Source organism: Lepidochelys olivacea, assembly GCF_965140295.1.
Source record: "Lepidochelys olivacea isolate rLepOli2 genome assembly, chromosome: 13".
NCBI classification, from domain to species: domain Eukaryota; kingdom Metazoa; phylum Chordata; order Testudines; family Cheloniidae; genus Lepidochelys; species Lepidochelys olivacea.
The window spans coordinates 19,830,439-19,853,977 of record NC_140423.1 but is presented as its reverse complement, the minus strand read 5'-3'; the positions used below and the strand labels follow the sequence as shown (position 1 = coordinate 19,853,977).

The following is a 23,539-nucleotide window of genomic DNA, read 5'->3' as shown; positions in this document are numbered from 1 at the left end:
TGGCAGAGCTCCCAGTGCATTAGTAACAGGGTTTGACGGGGAGCTGGAGGGCGGCACCGGAAAGAAACCACATGATTCAAGAGCTATTCACAAAACCAATTATCAATTCCTGTCAGGATTCCTCACTTCCTTGCCATTCAGGATTTCCCTGGCTATCAGTGTTCCAAGGATTCTAACACAGTGCTCCAGACAGGGAGAGGAAAGTTAGCAGTCTGCATTCCTGCTCCCCCAGAAAGAGATCATAGCTGCCGCTTTTCTCATCTTTCTTTTCCTTTTTCCTTCCACCACTTCAGCCTCCAGCAGTTAGAATTGCTGGGAAAGCACGATCAGCTATTGCCCTCGCCCATAGTCAGAGAATTGGCTTTACATTGTAAAGGCACCGAGTCCAAATGCATTAGACCAGTGGTTCTCGGAGAGCACAGAATGGCTTCTCTTGCGATGGGGAAGTATCTGTCATTGTTCACGCAGTGATTGCAGCCCAGGCAAGGATTCTTGAAGGATTTCCAAGGGCTGTTTTGCCCCCCTCTGCAGCAGCTTCACTTCTTTCCTTGGCAGGCACATTTCTTTTGGCATAAATTTAACCCTGAGCTATATCTGCAGATGAAACCAAAATTGAAGTGGGGAGGGGACGCAAACACATAGGCATCCTGGGCTAACTTGCAAAGTGTCGGGGCCAGGGGGGAGGGGATATAAGAGCAGTGGGAGAGCACGCAGGCAGATAAATACATGGAAAGTCCAAAATGTAGGGACAGGATGCAAACAGCCCAGGTACAGAATGGGGGGGGGGGGGAGAACGGGAACCACCTAATGCAGCACCCTCACACTGTATTCAAACATTTGCATTTCCATTTGTTTCTTAGTTCTTTTCCAATACAACTTCTCCATGTGTACATGCCCTATGCAGTAGTTCCTGGAAGGAGATGCAGGGTTGGCCCTGTGGGTGGGATGGGAGATCTTCCCAGAAGGATCTTGATCTCAACAAATTGCCCATGACGTGAGACTAAAGACAAATCTGATCTTAGCATGGAACCTCACGCATCTGCACTGACGGCTGCATGGCACGTTGTGAATGGCTGCATTCCACAAATGGAGGAGCTGGTGAGAAAAAAGGCCGAGAGAATGTAGCATTAGTTGGTTGATGCACCTTACAGAATAGTTCTGATTATTTGGGGCAATGCTTCATAATGTACGCTGGAATGTCCTGCCGATTTGGAAAAGTCATGGGTCAGCGTGTGGAGACTTTGCTCTTGGAGCATTTCTGGAAAAGGGGAAGACACTGTGCAAATCATGGGCAGCATCGGCTTGGGTTGATGAGGCTCTCCTGAACTAAGAAAAGGAGTACTTGTGGCACCTTAGAGACTAACAAATTTACTAGAGCATAAAGCTTTTGTGAGCTACAGCTCACTTCATCGGATGGAAAATTTGTTAGTCTCTAAGGTGCCACAAATCCTCCTTTTCTTTTTACGGATACAGACTAACACAGCTGCTACTCTGAAACCTGTCTCCTGAACTAGAATCCTTGGCCATGCCCCGTCTTGACCAGCAGGTGGCTCACTTGGCTCATTTTCTATTGCATGGCAGGGCTTGCTTCTTGGGATCCGACTGGGAATGGACTATTAGGGAAAGCTTCCAGCAGATCTGATAAGGCTGTGCGATTCCTCTGGAAACTTTTCATGGTTTCTAGCCCTTTAAAAGCCTCAGGCTGAGCCCCTCTTCTCATTGGGAAGCTGTTTCTGTACAGAGAACCAGGGGGAGCCATGAGACATCACCCTAATTTTGTTCTTAGGGGCTGATTTTCAAAAGGCAGCATAGTAACTGTGCATGTTGTATCTCCGGGCTGGTGCAGATGAGTCTCTAACTTAGTGTATTGGTAAATTTCAGTCACTGAAAATGTCTCTTAACGTCTGTCGGTCGCAAGAAGGAACGGTCTTCCCTGCCCTGCCTAGCAGAGATTGGAAACAACACCACCGTGGAAAACAACAACACGCTAGAGATATCTAGAGGACACTGGGATCTAGTCTCATATCATAACCTGACCTTTTACTGTCTGTTTTTAATATTCATTTCAGGTCGAGGGGGAGGAGGGAATTTGTAAACGAGGCAGTCTCTTGCCAAGAACTCCAGGAGGAAGTGTGCATGCAGTGTAGCAGTTTATTAATCCACATCAGTGCACAGAAATCCCTGGGCTTTTGAGAGAGAGAGAGATGTCTCTGACTGCCCCAGGAGGGTCACTGCCTGCATCTCTTTTCCCATTTGCCATTTGCAGTAACATATAAACAGCTGCTGCACCAGTATGTTACAGGGAAGTGTGTGCAGAAGACTTTCCAGTGGGAACGGAGCTTTGGGGTAATTTAAGACCAGAGGCCCTGCTCAAAGTGGTCTGGATGATTCTCAGACTAAGCATTCAACACCTCTCACAAACCTCTCTACCTTCCCAGAACAGAGGAGTCCTTTAGTTCAGCCCTGGGGGGATGATGATGTTATCCAGCAGGGGACATGGGCACCAGTGAGTGAGTCCCTTGCCTGAAGAGCTGAGACATCATTTCCTGCCCTGTGAATCTGGCTTCATTGCTGACAGCAGAAGCTTTGCAATGGCAGAGGGTTGAGGGGAAGACCTCCACCTTTTCCACATACCTGCTCTGTGGAGATCATCTTGATTTTACAAACACACTCTCTGGCATGCGCTTATTATTCCTTGCTCATGAAACAACAGAGCTGGAGTAATAATTAATTCCCTGTCTTTACTGACTTGGCCTCTGCATTTTGAGCAGTTTCATTGCTCTGCCTCAGTCAGTGTCACTCCTAAATTCAACAGCAGCCTAAGAAGCTGCAGTCCCTTACCCCAAACTCACCTGTTCTTTTGGGCATCCCACTTCTCTGGCTGAAATGGGGCAATTTCTGCTAGGTAGATCCACCCTGACCCTCTCTCCTTCTCTGAGTCAGAGTAGCAACTCAGCAGTTAATTCCCTTTTCCCCCTTACCTTTGTCCGGGGTTGCGGATGGATGACAATCCCATGGAGAACAGGGGGACTAAGCGGGGGAGAGTAATAGAACAAACAGTGAATTTTATTAAGATGTAACAGAACGTGTGGGAGATGGCTAAACTCAGCATAAAGTCTGGGAGTCCGCACAGTAAATGTAAAACCAGCTAACACTCAGAGATGGACCTGAACGGGGACACCGGGTCTAACTCGCCTTCCTGATCCAAGCGATAGAGCTATGCTCAGCGATGGACCTGGTCCTATCAGGCAGCAGATCTTATCTGCCCTAGCCTGGAGCCACTTTCAGCCCAAGACAAGAGCAGCTAACATCCGTGGATGGGTGCTACCTAGGGCTACATATCAGTCCTCATTGAGGGCTTTCAGACATTCTCCCCATAGTGGTCCAGCACTGTTGCAGCCTCACTGATGCTAGCACTGGTGGAAGTGCTTTCTGTGTGCTATTCACCCTTGTACAGAGGGCCAAAGTGCAACTGGATGTCTAGGACTGGTGCTGGCTCTTTGCAAAGAGCAAATTTCACCCTTGGGAAGTGTAGAGCAGACCTTGGAGAATAACTCATCTGCTCCTGGCAGGCACCAGGATGAGCTGTTCAGGAAATCCGCCAATGATGTGGGCTAACCCTTCCAGGATGAGCTCCCTCCCCATGAGACTGGACAAGCTGCCTTTTAATTGCTGGGTTTGCACTACCCTCCCCTGGATCCTGAGGAGAACTGGCTAAGCAGGAACTTTTACATAGCAATTACCATTCAAACAACCCTGCAGCACTTAGCCTTCACCCGTGACAGGATGCTTGGCTAGGAGAGGAATCCAGCTGGTAGTTCTGCAGGTTGGACAGAGTCTTGGAAATTGGGTGAAACCTCACTGAAGCTGGTGGACTTAACGGCTGCCCTTCAATCAGGATAAACTAAGAAGCAGCTAAGCTCCTTTTTCAAGTAAGGCAGCTGAAACCATAGGGGTCGCCAACAAAAACGCAGATCATACGCAAAGCTAGGCAGAAACCGAGCTCTGTGGGCAGAGAGGTTTCCCTGTGTATTATTTGATGGAGGTAGATGTGTCTCTGAGCAGAAGCAGACAGAGAAGGCAGCAGGAAAGTCAAGCAGACAGGAAGAGAAGCAGTGGTATTATGGCCCTGAGAAAAAGCCAAGAGGGACAGCTTTTTGGGTAGAGTGCTAGCTGGAAAGAGACTTAGAACTGTGAACCTCCTGTCTGATTCCTGCTGTGTTCAGGGAAATAGGACCCTGAGGGAATCATAGAATCATAGGACTGGAAGGGACCTCGAGAGGTCATCTAGTCCAATCCCCTGCACTCATGGCAAGACTAAATATTATCTAGACCATTCCTGACAGGTGTTTGTCTAACCTGCTCTTAAAAATCTCCAATGATAGAGATTCCACAACCTCTGTAGGCAATTTATTCCAGTGCTTAACCACCCTGAAAGGAAGTTTTTCCTAATGTTCAACCTAAGCCTCCCTTGCTGCAATTTAATCCAGTTTATTTACAAAGAGCGTATATAAAGAAATACCTGACTGTCCCTGATTTCTTCTCCTAACGGAGACAACCTGCAAGAGCCTGAATGCTGTCTAACCGCTCAGGCCAAAAGAGATGACAGCACAGAGTAATGTACAGATTCCTCCAGCAAAATCTGGTTTGTACCAATATACACCTTTAAAGTAAAACAGAGGTGTCCACTCTCAGCAAGCCCTTCCCCACATCCAAGTAGACTGCGTTTCATCTCCTTCAGTCTGGTCAGAAGCAAGACTCCACCTTTGGATTTGGACACACATCCCCCTCAAGGCTCTTCACAACTCCAGCCCTGACTGCCTCCCTGCTTTCATTTGCCGAAGCAGAGTGGTCTAGTGGATTAAGCACAGCCCTAGGAGACAGGAACTCCCAGTATGGATGTGGTTTGCTGTGTGACCTCAGGCAAGTCACTTCCCTTGTGCCTGAGCTTCCCCCTCTGTAAATGGGGACATTGCGTAGCAGGGGCGTGGGAGGATAAATTAGTTCATGTTGATCCAGTGCTCTGACAATCTACATTATTATTTCATCCTTCACCCCATCTCGCACCTCTGCAGTCCTCCCTCAGCCAGCTGCTCCCTTTGCCAAATCCCTCTTTCTGCTTTGCCCTTGCCTCCAGGCTGCCCGCCAGTAGCTAAACACACTCCCATTTCCATGAGCCAGCCTTCACCTCCCTCTTCAAATCTCCCTGCTTTCACAAAGCCTCTGTGTTCCAAATCTTTTGGCCATTGCCTCTGTCCCTGGCCTATGGCTGGGGATACTGTTTTTGCAGGAGTTGGACTGGAAGCTCTTTGGGGCAGGGAACAGCCACGTACATGTTTAGGCTACATCAATGTTACTGATACAAACACAGCCCTAGGTGCCACTGCCAGATGGCAGTGGATGAAATGGCTACACTGCACTCAAGCGTTCTTCCCCCTTGTTAAGCTTGCTTCCTTACCTCTTGCCTTTCTGATTCTTTTGGTCCTCTCCTGCCTTGGCATTGCAGCGAGGACATAGGCCCTGCATACTGAAGGAGGCTCTGCCCAGCTCTACCTGGCACTTCAGGCATTTTTTGAGAGGGTTCCCTTTTCTATCCTCAGGCTTAGACATTCCACCCAGATCAAGTGGCCACTCCTCGGCTGACTGGAAGGAGGGAAGTTCAAAAGTTAAACACAATGCTAGATTTCTCCACAGAGGTAGGCAGAAAAACCCCACCTTCCTTTACAAAGGGAGATACTTTGAACCTGGCTGCTCTGTTCTTGTGCTTGGGGCAGGGATGGAGGGTGGATGATGGGGGAAGGTGGCATTAAACCACCTTTGTGCTTCCTGTATTCTGGGGCTATGTAGGAGCCTGCCTGGCCCTGGGCGTAAGTTAGAGCAGCCTCTGGACTGCTATAGTTTATACTCTGCTTCCCATGGGCCCTGGGAACCAGAGAATAGCCACAGGGCAGTGCACACCCTTGACGCACACACTCAGTATGCAAGAGGCTGAAAGCAAGGCTCATGTCAGCTCTGCAGCAGGAAGGGAGGCCCTCTGCAAAAAGGTGTTCCTGGGGGAGGAAGGGAGCATTCCCACCTATATTTAGGCTCCTCTCCATTGGCAGAGTTGTGTGCCACTGAGAACTGGGCCCTTTGGCACTACAATGAAGCTACAGGGGCTAGGTCGGGAATGGGAGCTGAAGCAAACACAGCCATCTCCTTTCACCTGGGGAAACATTTTGGGGAGCTACAGCTACCCCCTCACCCCCTTTAAAATACCTGGCAGTTGGGAGTTAACTCCCCAACCAGGCCTGTCTCACCCCTGAACTGCTGCCAGCTCTGAAAGTTCTCACTGGAACTCTCACCTGCCTGCTGGGGTGGATGGCACAGCCCAACCAGTTGCACTGGCCAATGGAGACCATGCTGGATATGAGTTATCTGACTTCTCTCAAGATGGGAAAATCCTATCGCCTCCCCTTACATGCTTTTGCCCAGTATCTGTGGTTTGAGTTCAGTGTCCTTGGGACAGCTAGAATAGCCAAGATGAAAGGCCATTCTGAGTCCCCATGCATGCTGCTGTTGCCTGGGGCAGTGATGCTAGGCGCTCTGGGGAAAGAACTGGCAAGCTCTGGGGTGGCGATACGCTGTATGGGTGGCAGAGGGGTTTTAAAAGGGGATCACTTTGTGGCTTGGGAATTGGAAGCTCAGTGCCTTGTGGCAGCTCCTCCTTGGTCCCCCCCTTTGATGCTTGGCTGCCTTCCTTGTGCTCAGGAGCACAGTACCCAGTGACTGACGGTGCATCAGCTGAATGGGAGGCTTTGATCTGTACTGTCCCCATGGATGAGTTTTGCGCTCTTTAGGCCCTGATTTCAGCAAAGCACTTATGCACGTGCAAAAGGGCTTTGTTGAATCGGAGCCTCAATCTGCACGTGCAGACACGAGGCCTCAGCGTCACTGCAGGTGAACTTCCTCCAGCCCACCAGGCTTAATAGTGCTTTGTCCCCTGCCTCCACCTCCTTGAGAAGCCATGCATCACTCGGGTAATAACTCTATGTTGTGTCTCTCTAGCACCTTTCACCCAGGGCGCCCAGAGCATTGCTGCACAATCCAGTTAATGAAGAGTCCATCTGCACTACAACTTTAGCTGTCTTGGGGGATGGGAGTGGGGACGAGTTCCACCAAAGTTGTCCCCAGCCCCAGTTACCCTTTTTGCAACGGGGATGGGATGTTGACCATGATGGCTGCCTACTCCTGTCAGAAAGGAGGAGAGAAGAAGTCAGAGCTCCATGAGGAAACGTGGGGTTTCCAGGCTGGGCAGATAGGAAAATGCAACCCAGAAGGCTGTGTCTGGCCAACTTTTCATCAGGCCAAGTGTGATCAGGACGAAGGACGCATGGACAGCAAGGCAGAAGGGATAGGTGCATCCTCATTATTGAGCTCAATAATTGGCTGAGATTCTATGGCCTGTGTTACATGGGAGATAAGATAATCTAATGGTCCCCTCTGGCCTGAAATTCTACGAAGTCTTGAAGCTTTGAATCCGAAGGAACCGGTGATGCCGATCTGTCTGAATAAAAGGTGCATTTTTCTTAAAAGCACAGCACTGTGGGTTTGTAGGGGAAAAGGGGCCTGTGATCAGCTGCTGTCAGCAGGCATTACATCCTGCTTCATTTCCCCTTTAATACCCTGCGGGAACATGAGTGAATTTGTATAATCTCTTGTATAGACAAACAGCTTTCTTCTAAGAATCAGCCCCTTGCCCTCTCATTCCACAGTACAGGATCTATTATTAGAACTCCCCTCTTGGGGCAAGATCCATAACAACAGCAAAGCACACACACCAGCCCCGCTGAGCTCTTAAAATATTTATAGGGTGAGGTGCTTTCTTTCTGAGGGGCTTGCTAGAGCACAGAAAAGGGAGAGACAGGATTTCTGTGCTTCCTTCAGGTCTGCAGGGAAAACTCTTGCGGCACAGCCTCAGCCAGAGGGGGAACAAGTCTTTGCCCACAAGGATGAACCAGCACGAAGGGTCAAGGGGTTTTCACCAGGACTCTGGCAACAGCCAGCTGGAATTTTAGCAGCCGTTCCAATGACATTGTGCCTGTGAACGAGCAGAAGGAATTTCAACCCAAAGAGCGAGGGGGTTTTGAGTGGGGTATAAGCCCCTGAAAACAAGGTTGGAGCAAGAAACTGCCTCCTCACCCCTAATATAACTCTCTCAAACTTGTCATTCTTCTTGCTTATTATTTGTATTGCCGTAACATGTAGGAGCCCCCGTCATGGCACTCCATGGCACTGGACAAACACAGAGCAAAGACAGTCCCTGACAGTCCCAAAAAGCTCACAGTCTTAATGTGCTTTGCTGGTACACTTGGCTCCTGCAAAGTGCTGAGTGTTCCCAGCTCTTATTAACACTTAAAATCATAGAATATCAGGGTTGGAAGGGACTCAGGAGGCCATCTAGTCCAACCCCCTGCTCAAAGCAGGACTAATCCCCAGTTTTCCCCTAGATCCCTAAATGGCCCCCTCAAGGATTGAACTCACAACCCTGAGTTTAGCAAACCACTGAGCTATCCCTCCCCCCATTATGTTGTGGGAGGCAGGGAGCACAGCATCTTAAAGGCTCCACGTTCCTTGGCTGGCAAAGGAAAAAAGTAATCACTCCACGTTCCTTGGCTGGCAAAGGAAAAAAGTAATCAGAGGGAGGGTCTCTAGTCTTGGATCCGTCCATGCTCGTAACTCCTATTAACTAGAACCTAATGGGAAAGACTTGCCAGGAACCTCCACTAGCTTTTCCGGGATCTCCCAGCAGCAGCCCAGACAAATGAGATGTCAGGCTGGACTGTGGTATATAGCTTACTGCTGTTCTGGGAAGGAAGTCACTGTAAATAACACTGCACCCTCTGGCTCTCATGATAAGTTCAGTAAGCTCAGCCACCCCAAGTTAAACATGGCCACCTCCTTCAGCTTCCTGGTTATTGCAAGAGGAGGAGAGATTTAAGCGTTCTTTAAGATTTGCCAAAAAGACAGGGCATAAAGGAATAACATATGAAGGAGATCTAAGAGTCTAACCCTCTGTGTTCATCAACAGATTAATGCTTTTATATTTTATTTGTTTTAAAATATAAATGCATTTCGTGCTCATGGAATTAAAGAACTATCTGAAGTGGCCTGAGCTAACCCGACTATGCATAGGGGCCTGGTGAACTTCCCCTGCATAGCATCAAAACATCTCAGTCCTCACCTGCTCTCTTGCACTCCCTGCTCTTTCAAGCTTGGGACCTGCACACTGCTCTGCCAATGCACCTCAGCCCACCTGCTGCCCTCGTGCATGTCCTGCTGCTCCAGTTCTGAGGACTCCACGTAGCTTTGCCAGTGTACCTCCGCACTGACCTGGGTAGTATCCCTCACTGCTCCACTCATGGGTTCCTCCTACATTGCTCTGCCCATGTATTTCAATCCTGACTTGAGCTGTTGCATCTCCTGTTATCCCCGTTCTGGGGCACCCATACAGCTTTCCCAATGCACCTCAAGCCTAGCATGCAGCATTCCCTTCTGCTCCAGCTCTATGCGCCTCAGAAACTCTGTCAGTGCATCTCAGTTCTGGCCTGCAGCACCTTCAACTGTCCAGTCCCCCAAGCTCCTCACACGTCTGCCAACAGACCTCATTCCTGAGCCACCGCATCTCCTGCCACTCCAGCTACTCAAGACACTATACGTTCCTCTGGTATTGTACCGGCAGAGATCCCAACAGACATAACTTATTCAGGGAAGATGGCAAAGTAACGAACAAGGCCCCAGACAGTTGAATAGAACAACTGCGTTTGTGGCTGTGCCTCCTCATTGCCTTTGAAAGAGGGAATTGTGGCGAGGCTTTCAGGAGTGTATTGTTCTGCTTTTGTCAGTGGTAACAGCATTAATAGCATTTGCATTAGCCAGCCTTAACCTCTCCGCCCCAGTAGCAGCTCTGATCCTGCGCCACCTGTTACTGGCAGCACCAGAGTGTCACTTTATGGTGGTGATAAAAGGCTACATCTAATCCCATGTAATGGCAATAAATAGTAGCATGCAGCAAAAAGCATGTCTGAGTAATCGAGTGATGAAAAGGAGCTAGCATAAGTTACTTACTGTTCTCCCTTGTCTGCAGCCTCAAGGGGCACAAACCAGCATCACACAGCCTGTGAAGGGAGACTGGACTATGAGACAGTGGGTGTGTCTACACAGCAATGGGAGATGTGATTGTAACATGTGTAGACATACCTGAGCTAGCTTTAAGCCAGACAGTGTGCTTCTGCTCCCCAGTGTGATATGGGACACTGCTCGCAATACTGGGTGTTTTTCTTACAGCCCCAACTCTAGGGTCAGGGATTAAGTGAGAATCGCAGCTTTCATTGCCCCTGTGTGAGCAGGGAAAAGTCTGAAAACCTGACCCAAGTGCCCCCTAAAGGCTCAGAAACCAGAAGGCAAAGAAAATAACTCCAGATTTATTTATTTGTAAAAATCTCATGAGTCTTGGGGGCCTGGATCATTAGTTTGACTGTTTGGGATTGGCAATACAGGTAATGTGACACCTTATTCCACTAAACTGTTCCCTCTGAGTAACCAGAGTCAGAGCTGCTGACTCAAGGGATTGAAACCAAGCTATGGTAGGGGGAGCTGTGAGCTGGAGTCTATTCTGACTCAAAACACCAACAACCTTTGTTACTCAGTTCCATATTCCGCCCTGTGCAACACCTCGGAAGACAGTGAATCTTTATTACTGGTGATGAGGATGCCTGACCCAGAACGAACCCAGCTTGACTTTCAAGACCCAGGCTGAGTTTGGGACATGGGCAGCTAGGGGGAAAAGCTCTCTTGGCTTGAAAAGGGAGCATTTTGGACCTGAGTCAGAGACATAATTAACATAGAGGCCATGGTGACATTTGTACACAGTTATCCCATTCTGAACAGAACTGCCCCTCCAAGTTACTGTCATGGTTCCTGTCTGAACTAATGGAGATTGAGGGAGAGGGAAGAAAAAGGCCAACTGAACATAACAGTCCTCTTCTCTCCTCATTTTCTCTCTGTCCTCAATATCACCTGTCTGTCTGGATAAGCATTTATTCTGCCTATCCTCACTGTGGTATGAATACTTCTCTGAAGGTCAGTTTCAGACCAAGCTAAGCTTCCCTTTCAGCTGGGAGGCCAGCTCCTCAGTTGGTGTGAGTCACTGCAGCTCTGTCCAATGGAGTTAAGCCAACTGACACCCGCTGAGGATTTGGCTCTTGCTTGGGGATGGAAGAGACACGATACCAGTCTGTCTACCTGCATGAGGGCAGGGTTAATTTCATTCTGCCTTAGGAACACAGGTCTAGTGTCTGTCCTAAAAATCCCCCGTGACAGTGATTCACAGTCTCCCTTGGCAACAGAGCTTTTATAAAGTTTTTTCTGAGATCTAGCCTGATTTTTCAAAGTTGCATTTTAAACCTTCTCAGCATGTTGATTAATGGAAATAATTGGTTCCTTCACTCAGCCATAAGCCAGTTGCCATGACAGTGTTTGTATTTTTGCTTTGTTCCCATGTTGCATTTGTTTTACGCATCCCATAGTTTCTAAGTGCTAATAAATCAGGGGTCTTTCTTTCTACATCCTCTAGGGAAGGAGCACATTACTGAAGAGCTGGGCTCCACTTGCAAAGCAGGGGTCAGTGCAGACACAGTACTGCAGGGTACCAGTCTCTACATATGAGCCCTCTCTAGGAAAGGGAAGATCTGGCACGTTAAAGTTAACTATCTAGCTTAAAAAGAACAAGAGCTGAACCCACAGAACTGGGATGATCCAGCACCCACATGAGTACATTAGTGATAAAGATAAAAATACTTCTGCTGGAGGGAAGCCACAAGGCCCTATGGGGGAGTGGTAGGGCACCTTTCTGCCAGGTATGGACACAGGTAACATATCAGGGAGGTGTCAGGGATTTACAGGGTAGGGTCAGAACATGCCTATCCCCTAGCTATTCTGTAGAGCTGCAATGGCCCTGGAAGGCTATTGTAGCAGTCGCAATGTAAAGCAGCCTTCAGGCCTGATCTGCCCTGCACCTTGGACCTAGCCGACTTCCAAGAGCCTCAGACTAGGGCAGGCACATTGCCTCTGCTCTCCATCCTGCGACAGGTTTTGTACCAGGGCAGAGAAGTATCCAGGGCACTATACTTGCTACCCACCAAACAGATGTAACACATGGAGCCTTGTATTTCTGGGGTGAGCTGTTCCATGGCGGTTAGCCCCTACTTGCTGATTCTAACCTATGTCTGTGTGCCCTTCATAGAGTGCTGGAAGGGGGGAATATCACTGAGCAGCAGGGAATATTATGGTGGCATATTTTTTATTTTTATTTTTCCCTGGGTTTTTTTAGTTGTTTGTATGGAAGATATTAATAAAACAATGAGCATGGAAAAGACTGAAAGGAGGGGCTACAGAAAACAGACTCTGATCACTGGTGTATGTCCACTCAAAGGGTGAAAACTACCCCATACTCCCACAGCGCATTAGGACAATGAGATTCTCCCCAGGCTGCTGAATTCCGAGTGACCTGTCAGGATACGGACTGCCTCAGTTCCCTTCTTCTAATCCCACTGGTTTAGGGCATTCCATTCAAGGCTGTGCTTCCATGTCCCCTGGCAGGGCTGTAGGGGTGTGGAACCAGGCATGGAAGGGTTAAATGGCTGGGGAGCAGATACAGCTGGGGCTCATTTTCAACAAGGGCCAGTGGCTGTTGCCATGTATAAAAGGAAGCAGGAAGACACAAGGCGTGGGTAATGGGAGTGGGAAGTAAGCAGTAATTCAGGAAGACTGAGGGCCCTGCTGTTTGGGGAAGTGCTTTGTGCCCGGAGAGGAAAGGAAATGAATTTGATGTGACCTCTGTTTATATCCTGAGAAGGGGAGAAACTAGAGTTGTCTTGTTTTGTGAGAATGCTGGTTTTCTCACGAAGAAGGGAGAGCCCAGACACCTGTCTTGCAGGCTAGGGTATACAATTCTCAGCCTAAAAGAGTTCAGGTAGCACAACATGCACAGAACCCAGGGCACCTCTATCATTCTCCTCGTATTCAAACCTCCACTAGCCTAGGAGAGTCACATTCAGCTTTCCAAAGAAATATTTCTTTTTGAATAGGAATGATCTGAAGGTTCTGGCCCTGGGGAGTAGGCAGCAAGCTGACTCATGGGTCACGTCCCCAGCAGCTCTCGGTAACAGCACAAAAATAAAGCAGATAACGCTAGAGAATGTTACTAAGGAAAAAGCCTGTCTGATTAGCAACACTGGCTCCAGTCTGCTCCCAAAGTAGCATCTTATATATTCTTCCCTCCCATTAAAAGAAAACATCTTATATGATCCATAATAGGGCAGTTGTAATGTTTGCCTTGAATGATGATGGAAAATCCCTACCTTTGGGGTTATAAGAAAAAACTGAGACTGTGGAATTAGTCTCCCAGGGGCAGTTGCAAAGTTGTCATCAGTGGTTTTCAGGCAAGACTAGACTAGACATGCATGTATTAGAGACAATTTAGGCATAATAGAATCAGTCCTGCTGTGGAGCAAGGGGACTCACAAGCCCAGTCCAAATGCTTTTGTTATCTGCCTAGAATTGTCATCTTCACCTGCTATGCTGACTCACTGAAACTCCTTAAAACTTCCCACCCAAAGTGAGATGGCCAGGCTGGGCTGAAACAACTCTTCCTCTGTGTGCTTTGGAAAAGAAAGATGGAGAATTCCTTCGCAGACATGCATTAAGCAACAGCAGCTTCTCTCTACAGACTGGTTAAATCCTGCTCTGTGTAAGTTGCAGAACTAGAGCCAGATACACATGCAGATACTACAGAGTCGGGGCAGCAGTCTTCCCCCACGTGGACTTGACTAATTTAATCAGCAAAACAGAGAAAGCGCCCAAGCACGTAGAAGAGTCATATTTTATGCCTCCACTGGGATTCCACCTCCGCCCCCGATCTCCCACTATGCTGGAATGGCTGTACATACACTGTCTCAAACACCTGAGGGGCAGAGTGCTGTGCACAGCAGGTGCATGGCAAACCATTGAGAGGATTTGCAGGAAAAATGAGGCTGGATGCACCAGAGAATCCTTTTGGATTATGGTCCTTTATCACCAAAGCTACAAACAGTGCAACTGTGATGGCAGAGAAGTCCACATTACCAGCCAATAGTACCAAAACCCAGCATAGCTGATGCCTACATGGCTTGCCCATAGAGCGGGGGATTGAATCTGGGTAGCCTAGAGGGCATAGCCAGTGGAACTCTGATTGCATGGATTTATCCGTTAACACCTATCCTCCACAATGGGGAAGCAGTGACTACAGAGCCAGGACTCTGTCCACTGGATCTCTTAACCCCTGTGTGCATTATTCAGGCTTTGCAAAAGGGTGAGGATTTGGGGCTCACCAGGGATTTTTAGATATAATCTAAACGCAGAGTTAGGGTCTCTGACATGCATTTGTATAGGCAAGAAATGTTTAATGAATGTGTAAGTGCAACGTGTAACAAAGGGCAGGGTGTGTGTATCTCAGTGTTTTCAAAATATACCCCAAATGCTGCACAAAATACATCAACGACTCATAGACTTTAAGGTCAGAAGGGACCATTATGATAATCTAGTCTGACCTCCTGCGCAACGTAGGCCACAAAATCTCACCCACCCACTCTTGTAACAAACCCCTGACCTATGTCTGAGCTATTGAAGTCCTCAACTCGTGGTTTAAAGACTTCAAGGTGCAGAGAATTCTCCAGCAAGTGACCCATGCCATGCAAACTGAGAGACAGCAGACCTTGGTTTGCATTAGCATGTGCCCTGGCAGCCAGCATTTCACCATGGTTTGGTAAAGTACCATACCATGGCATATGTTGTAAGTATAGGCCTACTGTAAGAAAGTCATGTACAACGGTACAGTAGATGTTAACCATAAAGGTGGGTGCAATATCTACACATCCAGCAATGAGTCCTGTCTGGAGTCTAGGAGGGATCACACAAACTTTAAGGTTCAGACTTTCAGGGGCAAAACCCTTGCTAATAACACATGAGTTGGGGTTGTGTACAGACACCACGATCACATACAAACAAATGGGGAATTTGCAACAATTCCCCTTAATTCCATGGCCCAGCTATGCCACTCCACAAAGGTTTTCTGCATATTATTCAGAATGAGTTCCTAAGGCTTATATGTTATCTCCTTTCACTGGTCAGCTCCCAGACTGCTGTACCTTCAACCCATTGCTTGAGTCTCACTATCTAATTAACCCTTTATAGAAGTTAGAGGAGACCTATGTCAGATGCCAACACAGTCCAGTCAGTAGGATGTATGGGTGTGTCCTAAAGCTTCTTTTTAGCTTTCATTCAGCTACCTTCTAGCAGTTATTCTCAACGTAGCAAGCAGTCATGTATCTTTTTACAAAATGGAGGGGGGAAAAATCCTTCCAGTTTGTGTGAATTTAAGTCACCCTCTAAATGAAAAAATCAAGTCACCTCAGCTGCCTTTCCAGATAACCAATTAGAATGTAAAATCTTACCTTATTTAATTGACCTTCCTATTATCCATATCTTCAGATGTTCAGCTGCGTACACATCAGGACAAATGTTTCTGAGGAACAGGAGAAAGGAAAAATAACTATCATGAAAATTGGCTATGCTTTAATTAGTAACTTCACTGTGCGAACCACTCTTTAAATCTACCTGTGACCACAGCTGCCAAGGAAATGCACGTGCTGAAAGGGCCTTACCCGGCAGACTGGGGACCTGGCTTTCCAGGGCCTGGCTTGATGGACACGAAGGCAGGGAACTCATCTACACTGGGATTTAACCGCTCGTGTGAACCATGATGTCTACATCAGGGGTTTGCACCAGTGCAGCAACCCCATTGGCTATAGCCCCAATGCAGATAAACCCTAGGAAGAGGCCCTGCTTCCAAAAGTGGTTTCTCTCTCTCTCTCTCTCTCTTTTTTTTAAACTGATTTGCATATGCTGTGGAGAAGTGCAACAACCCCACTTCTGACAGCTTGAACCCAGCAGGGTCAGAGGATTCACGGGCTCTCTCAAGAATGTAAATACATTTCAGTTTCCAGCCAAATTTGAGTTTAAATCAGTGAAACTTCCCTATTAGATGCTTTAAGACCAGAGGGGAAATTTGGTACTCTGCTTTTAGATGATTTGTTTAGTTTATCTTCTTTAGGTTTACTCACCATTGCCTGCAGCTGAATGTTATCCCTATGTCCCTGAACCTCAGTCAAATAAATTTCCTCTGTAGTCCTAACAACTGCTGGACCTGCAAAATTCAGCCAAGGCACTTATTTATTTTAGCAGCTGTTTGAGCTTTCAGACCAACTGGAACATCATGGACTGTTTTTAACTTTTGTCCCAGGGGCAAATATTAGCAGAATGGAAAGCAAGAACTAGCTGGTGCAGCAACTTTAACTGGTTTAATTGATTAGCCCAATGTACTGCTATGACAGGCATAATCCTTCCCCAGCTGCAACCATCGTGCAGATCTGGGCCCTTTCTTTTTTTTCTTTGGTTTTCCACTGAATTATTGAGTGATTGGAGCAGGAGGCAAGACTCATGAGGTCCATCGCTGGCTCTGCCACTGACCTTGGGCAAATCGCTTTGCTTCTTTGTACCTCAGTTTCCTCATCAGTAGAATGGCACTATTATTAATTCTTGCTTTTCTCACAGAGGGAGTTGGGAGACTTGCTTATTTAATGTTTGGGAAGCACTTTGAGATGGTCAGATGACAGGGGCTATATAAATGCAAAATACTAAGCATTATTATTAGAGCCCAGATAAAGAAGGGAAAATTTGACCACACACATTTACTGCATTGTTTCCTCCTTTGACAATCAGGAGCTCCACTGGCATGACAGGCTGGAAACGAAGCAGCATTCCCACATGTCTGGCAAATACATTGCCCCCAGTAGGGTACCACCCGGGCACATGAATCTAGGAAGGAAAGACGCCCACCTAGAAAGTCCATGCTCTTCCATTTTGCTTCTTTGCCCTCCTGCTCTTCTGTGTCTCACTGGCTGTGCAACCCAAAGAGCCAGAGCCCAGTGCTTCAGATTTGCTGCAAATACAGATGTGGCTCTGCCCCAGGAGGAGCTTAAAACAAAAGATCCATAAGGGCATGCTCACCTGAACTATCAAGCAAAGAGGTAGGATTGTGCAGGCCTGCTCTTCTGGGGTGGAATTTGCCTTTGCCCCCCAAAGTAATCAACTTTGAGAGGAAAGGAGTACTTGTGGCACCTTAGAGAAGTCTCTAAGGTGCCACAAGTACTCCTTTTCTTTTTGCGAATACAGACTAACACGGCTGTTACTCTGAAACTTTGAGAGGGCAACTCATTGGTTGGCTGGAGGGTGGAATTCTACTTTCCAACCCACAGTCATCCACAGCCTTGATTCCAGCCTGTGGACTGGAACAGTGAGCACTGTCCCACCCCAATCCCCTACATGAGGATTCTGGGCCATTGGAGGTGCATACGTGAGGTTTGGCAAGGGCCAGTCCCCAAGGGCTCACTGAGCCATATAGACCTGGCATGTAGACCCCTCTGGACCATGTGGGAGTACAGATGCCTCCTGTTGGGATTGTGCGGCTCATGCATCCTCCCAGCCAGGGCTATTGCTGGATTAGAAGAAGAAAAGAGTGACAAAAGTTATTAAAGATCTAAAAAACATGACCTATGAGAGAAGATTGAAAAAATTGGGTTTGTTTAGTCTGCAAAAGAGAAGACTGAGAGGGAACATGATAACAGTTTTCAAATAAATAAAAGGTTGTTACAAGGAGGAGGGAGAAAAATTGTTCTTCTTACCCTCTGATGACAGTACTAGAAGCAATGGGTGAAAGTTCCAGCAAGGGAGGTTTAGGTTGAAACTAAAAACTAAAAACTTCCTAATGGTCAGAGTGGTTAAGCACTGGAATAAATTGCCTAAGGAGGTTGTGGAATCTCGATCATTGGAGATTTTAAAGAGCAAGTTAGACAAATATCTGGCAGGAATGGTCTAGATAATTAGTCCTGCCATGAGTACAAGGGAATGGACTAGATGACTTCTTGAGGTCCCTTCCAGTTCTATGATTAATGTGATGCAAAGGCCTTCCAGGCAGGGATGACTTTCACACAGTAGGTTTCCCTTGTAACCATAGGAGTCTCATTCTGGGCTTTGCGTGAGGCGCTGGAGTAACTGATCCAGGAATACTGACATTTCAGATTTTTATCCGGTACCTTTATCTAGTGACTTTAATGGGCAACTATTTCAGCACACCTGAAGGACCATCCCCAGTGTATCTGATTGTCTGAACCTGATTGTGAATGAATCACACTAGCATTGCCTTCAGCCAAATACACATCTTTCTTGTGCTCCATTCTCTGACGTTACTGGGTGGTAGCTGAACACGTGGAATTAATGCAGAGATCCCAGCACAGTTTCAAAATGAACAGATGTTCCAAAAGTCCTGGAACTATTCTGGCATAATTCAGCATTATTCTGCACAACAGATGCTTTGGTATCACTTCTGATCCAGAGTGGAAATCCCTGTTGGTTAAGTCCAGGTGACAGCAGCTTGGAAAAGGTCAGCCTCACACTTCTTGATTCATGGGCAAACAATGGACTGAATTCAGCCTGAGGCACATAGTAATTGCCTTATCAGCTCAGACCAGTGACCCAGATAGTCCTATATCCTGCCTCCAACAATAGTCAGCACCAGCTGCTTTAGATAAAAGTGCAAGAAATCCTGCAATGGACAGTTGTAGAATATCCCCCCCCCACCTCAGTTAGTAGTTGTCCTGAAGCAAAAAGTATATGCTATTCATTATAACTGTGAATATTCATCTCCATATATATGCCTGATCTATTTTTGAAATCTACTAAACTCTTAGTCTCAGTGATATCTTGTGGCAATGAGTTCCACAGGTTAGTTATGCTCTGTGTAAAAAGCAACTTTGCCAAAGTCAATGGAGTTACACCAGGGATAAGTTGTGCCTGCACTGCCATCACCAACAAATCCAAGTATTACAGAGCTCTTATGGGAATGCCCCCATGCAGTGACTTGTGATTTGTAACCTTTCTAGTGGAGAGTGGGCTCAGAGAAGCCACACAAAGGTCTCAAAGCCTCATCCCAATGTAAATGCTGGGTTCCAATATAAAGAATTTAGCAAATCATAGCATAAGCCATGTGAACCGTATGGGGGAGAAGTGGACAAATACACACCCCCAGGGTGAGACACAGTGAAATGTTTGCAGCCAAGGAATAAATAGTTTAAGGCGGTGGAGGAAAGTTTCCCTACACTTAAATCACTGGCCCTAGACTGGTTGATTTCTGGAATGATGTTACTACCAAGGTATAGAAATGATCCTGAGTAGCTGGGAATGATGTATACACAATTGTTAAGCATTCCTAGGATGTGGTGTACCTCACTGGCATGCTATGGAACCAACATGCTTCTGATAACTGCTACCTTGTTAGGACCTGGGACTAGTCCAGTCACGAAAATGACACAGACAAAATATTCTCCTGGGGATTTGTGGAATTCCCACTTAGCCCAGTGGAGAGTGAGGTTCCTCTCTTGGAGTCTTTCAAATACCCAGACTGCTTTGACTGATTTGCCATGAGTCCCATGAATCAGATCTGATTGCTGAATTTTTTGGACCTAAGGCAGTCTTGTAGAAACTGCTGGATTGGGGGTTTGAGTCTTGTGAACCGCTGAAGACTAAGAGGTGCTGAGATTGTATCAGATCTGGGTGAAAAAGGTGGGGGGCACAGCTCCACAGAAATTGGAAGGATGGTCCAGTGGTTAGGAAAGGTCTGGGATTCAGGCTCCATTTTCTCTTTCTTCCACAGATTTCCTGCATGACTTGGGCAAGTCACGTAGTCCCTCTGTGCCTCAGTTCCCCACCTGCAAAATGGGGATCTCTCTTCCCTAACTCACAAGAGAGTTTTGAGGATAAATACATTAAAGACAGTTAGGTGCTCAGACTGGTTCCAGGGCTATATGAATACTGTAGATACACAGGAATTTCAGCAAATTTGAAAGCATTTTTCATTTTATGTTTTACGATGGTCCAGTATTAATGTTCTACAGAATTATACTCAAAATTTTTCTGATTTGAAATACACACATTTTGAAAATGGAACATTCCAACTCGCCATGTGACTAAAATGACCAATCAAAAACTTTCAATATGGAACATGTCAATGTGGAAACAGAAAAGAAATAATTTTTTCAGAATAAACAAAAGCTTAATGTTTTTGTTCAAAATTTCTGTTGAAATTTTTTTTGAAAAATGTCCAAAACCATAAAAAATTAAAACCAGAAAGTCTTTGTGTAAAAGTCTTCTTTTTTTAAAAAAAGCCAGATTTCACTTAATCTGAAAGACTCTAAGCAGTTCCCATGATGAGAGAGCTCAACTCCAGTGTAAATTCAAGCTGATGACATCTAGCACTGACAATGACGAGGAGAAAGTTGTGGTTTCCTCAAAATCACCAATGGTGGCATCAACGTTGGGTGAATCGTGCCACTCCCAGAAGAACACAGTTTTGGGGAGATGCATATCCATGCATATTCTGATTTGATCTGGGTTATTGGGTTTTGGTGCCTTCATTATCAGAGATATCCATGGTTGGAGTCCATCTACCTTACCCATGATACCCATTTCTGTAAGGTACTTGAGCTTTCACTCTACTCTTTCATATGTGAAATGGGATTTCTCAATGAATATTAGGAACTAGGTGTAGCTTTGCCTGGGAGACTTGGCGTTTCCTGTTGTGGTTGAGATGGCTGGGTATCACTGAGATAGATGACTGGTGTCTCTAGAGACCTTCAGTGAAACTGCATTTGCGGTGTAATGAAACCAGGTGTTGAGCCTCAACCCATCCATATGTCCTTGCCACCAACGTAGTGTCCCTCACTAGAGAGAAGAGGCTTGAAGTGTCTTCAGAATGCTGGTTACTCATAATTCTGTAGCTCTCTCTAGCTTGCAGATTGGAAAATGCAGATTGTGCTTCACAGTTACCACACAGGGTCTGTCTTGGCCTGGATTTAGCAGTCGTGAAATGGACTGCTTACTGCATTACATGCTGCATCTCCTTGTTAAACAGGAGGGTTCTGGCAATTCTTAGTGCAGAACTCCATGGGCTGCATCTGGCTTGCAAGCTGAGCTTGGAGTTTTCCCCTCTCTAAAGGACTCACCTTAGTGCTATTTCATTGGTGCAACATACTGTCTAGGTCTACCTCTTATTTGATGTACTCTTTAATAGACTCAACTATCCATCCATCCATCCCAGGAGAATCTAGGCACCAGTGAGACTGCTCCTGTGAGTAAGGCAAGCTGGATTTGGTTCACATTTTGTGGACCTAGTACCACCTCCTGAGCAAATGGAAACATTTCCCTTCCTCCATCCCATTTCACCTGTTGTGAGGTTCATATGATCTGCACCCCCATAAGCCATATCAGTTGCTCAGGGGGACAAAGCCCTGATCCACACGGGAGGATTTTTCAATCCAGTTTCTGAAGTGTTTTGCTGATCCCTCCCCACTGTGGCTTTATTTAAGGCTCTTCATTTTAAAACAGTGAGTTTTTTGCATTTGCTTATAAGGCTGGACCCTACAGCATCTCTGATTCTGCTTCCATTGAAGCTAGTGACAAAACTCCCATTCACATCAATGGTGCAGACTGAACCGTTAGTACACATGCCATTCCTCGCAGTACTTAATGATATTTCATGTTATAACATGACCACCCTGATCGCAGCACAACGTGCCTGGTACATTATATGCTCCATACACAGAGTCCCTCAGGACAGCTTGTGGATTTGTATTATTTTTTCATTCGTAAACCAAAGGCTAAAGCAATGCTGTAGGATATTCTGTGCCAGTGCCTGGTCACTTTCTGGAAATAAACAGACAGACTACAGAAATCAGGCTAGATGTTCCCATTGGTGTCACAGAGACACGTTGCGTTTTGATTGCTAAATAATGAATACACTCTCTCCACTTGCCCTATGGAGCAAGCACTGAATGGCATTCCTTTCAAGTAGAATGGTAGCCACATCCCTACCAACCAACCTACAAACACTATGTAGAAAAATGGGATTCCATCTAGTCTGCGGTTTGTGGGCAGCTTGATTCTGCCATTCCCAGTAGTTTAGGCAAAAGCTTAATATATCTTTAGACAAATAATCTATCAGAGTCACAGTTCTGGCTCCCACACAACAATGCTGAGAGCTTTGGACCAGATCAGCACGTCCTTGTAATCGCATACATATCACTGTGTAAAAATAACGATTCCTATATCTGATGCACCGTAAATTGCTAACATTTGTATTCTCTGCAGCTCATTCACTCTTAGCAGCATGTAAAACTGTACTTACGGAACACAGGTCCAGCTGCTCTCCAAGTTAAGAAATCAAACCGTTAATGAACAAATCCAGGCTCAATTACTCCCCCCCCCCACCCCCGGCACAGCATACCTGCCTGGTATGGCAAGCAGCCAAGCTGGCCAGCTTATCACAGTCAGTTTCAGACTTACAGTTTCTTTGTACTAATAGCTGCTAAATGAAGTTGCACTTTAAGGGTTTGGGGGGCGTGTCCTGCCTCTCTTTCCAAGTCCTTGTTTGTTGTAATCCAATGCTCAGCTTGATGATGTCAAGCAGCTACTTGCTCAGTTTCAACCTCCCTGCACGCAGGAGGATCTATTTCCTTTTAGCAAAACCTTTGTTTAGATTTGCATTGAAACCTCATCTCCCAGCAGCTGCGTGTGGCTTAACATCCTTCCTTCAATTTTGAACACTGTTGCCTTTGTCACAGAGGTCTCCTACCTACTGTAACAACCACTAAAGACATCCCACCTGTTTAGTGCCTTGTGTGGACAGCTGTTCGAGGTTCCCTTTGTATATTGTTCAGATTCACTTCTCAGCTGCACCTTGGTGTTTTTCCTTTTCCCTAAGTGTTCTGGTGTAAAAGCAAAAGGAAAAACCCAATAGAGTAACAACCGTACATTTTATAGAGCACTTTTTGCTCCAAAAGATCCCAAAGTGTATACAATACTTTAAAAAATGATCCGCAGTCCATGCACACTTTACTTCAACCACCACTGAAATGTAATCAACTCTGGGGTGAAAAGCAGCAACTATTAACAGCACTATACAACAGTTAAGGACAGACGGCACAGAGACAGCATTGTGACAAGCAGCGTGAAAATCCAGATATGATAGATAGATAGATAAATACTATTATTTATTTGTATTACATTAGGGCAATCAGGATCAGGGCCCCATTGTGCTAGGCTCTGTACAGACAAATTAGGAAGCCACAGTCCCTCCCCAAAGAGTTTACAGCCTAGTTTAAGATAAAATATAATCAGTGGGTGTGGCATAAATGGAAAATATGCTACATACTCACAGAATCTGATCAATTCCCACTAGAGACAATGAGAGCTTTCCCACTGACTTTAATAGATTTTGATTGGGTCCAAGGTGAGCAATTTGGCGAGAATAACAAGAAAGGAGTGAACTTGGTTTCTCCAGCTTCAATCT

At 46.4% G+C, this 23,539-nt stretch overlaps 1 protein-coding gene across 5 annotated transcripts in view; it reads right to left on the bottom strand.

Annotated features, from left to right (window-relative positions):
- PKIG (cAMP-dependent protein kinase inhibitor gamma) overlaps nucleotides 1-22,668 on the bottom strand; it is a 32,908-nt gene extending 10,240 nt beyond the window's left edge. The window contains exons 1-2 of one of the 5 annotated variants that reach the window (XM_084645806.1): nucleotides 22,534-22,668; nucleotides 15,531-15,601 (exon numbers count right to left, since the gene is read on the bottom strand). The gene's annotated coding sequence lies outside the window, so the exon portion shown is untranslated. Of the gene's footprint in view, nucleotides 1-15,530; nucleotides 15,602-15,740; nucleotides 15,760-22,375 lie in introns of those variants that run through there. The other 4 variants (XM_084645805.1, XM_084645804.1, XM_084645807.1 and 1 more) reach the window with 4 other exon arrangements.
- Between the last annotated feature and the right edge of the window lie 871 nt (nucleotides 22,669-23,539).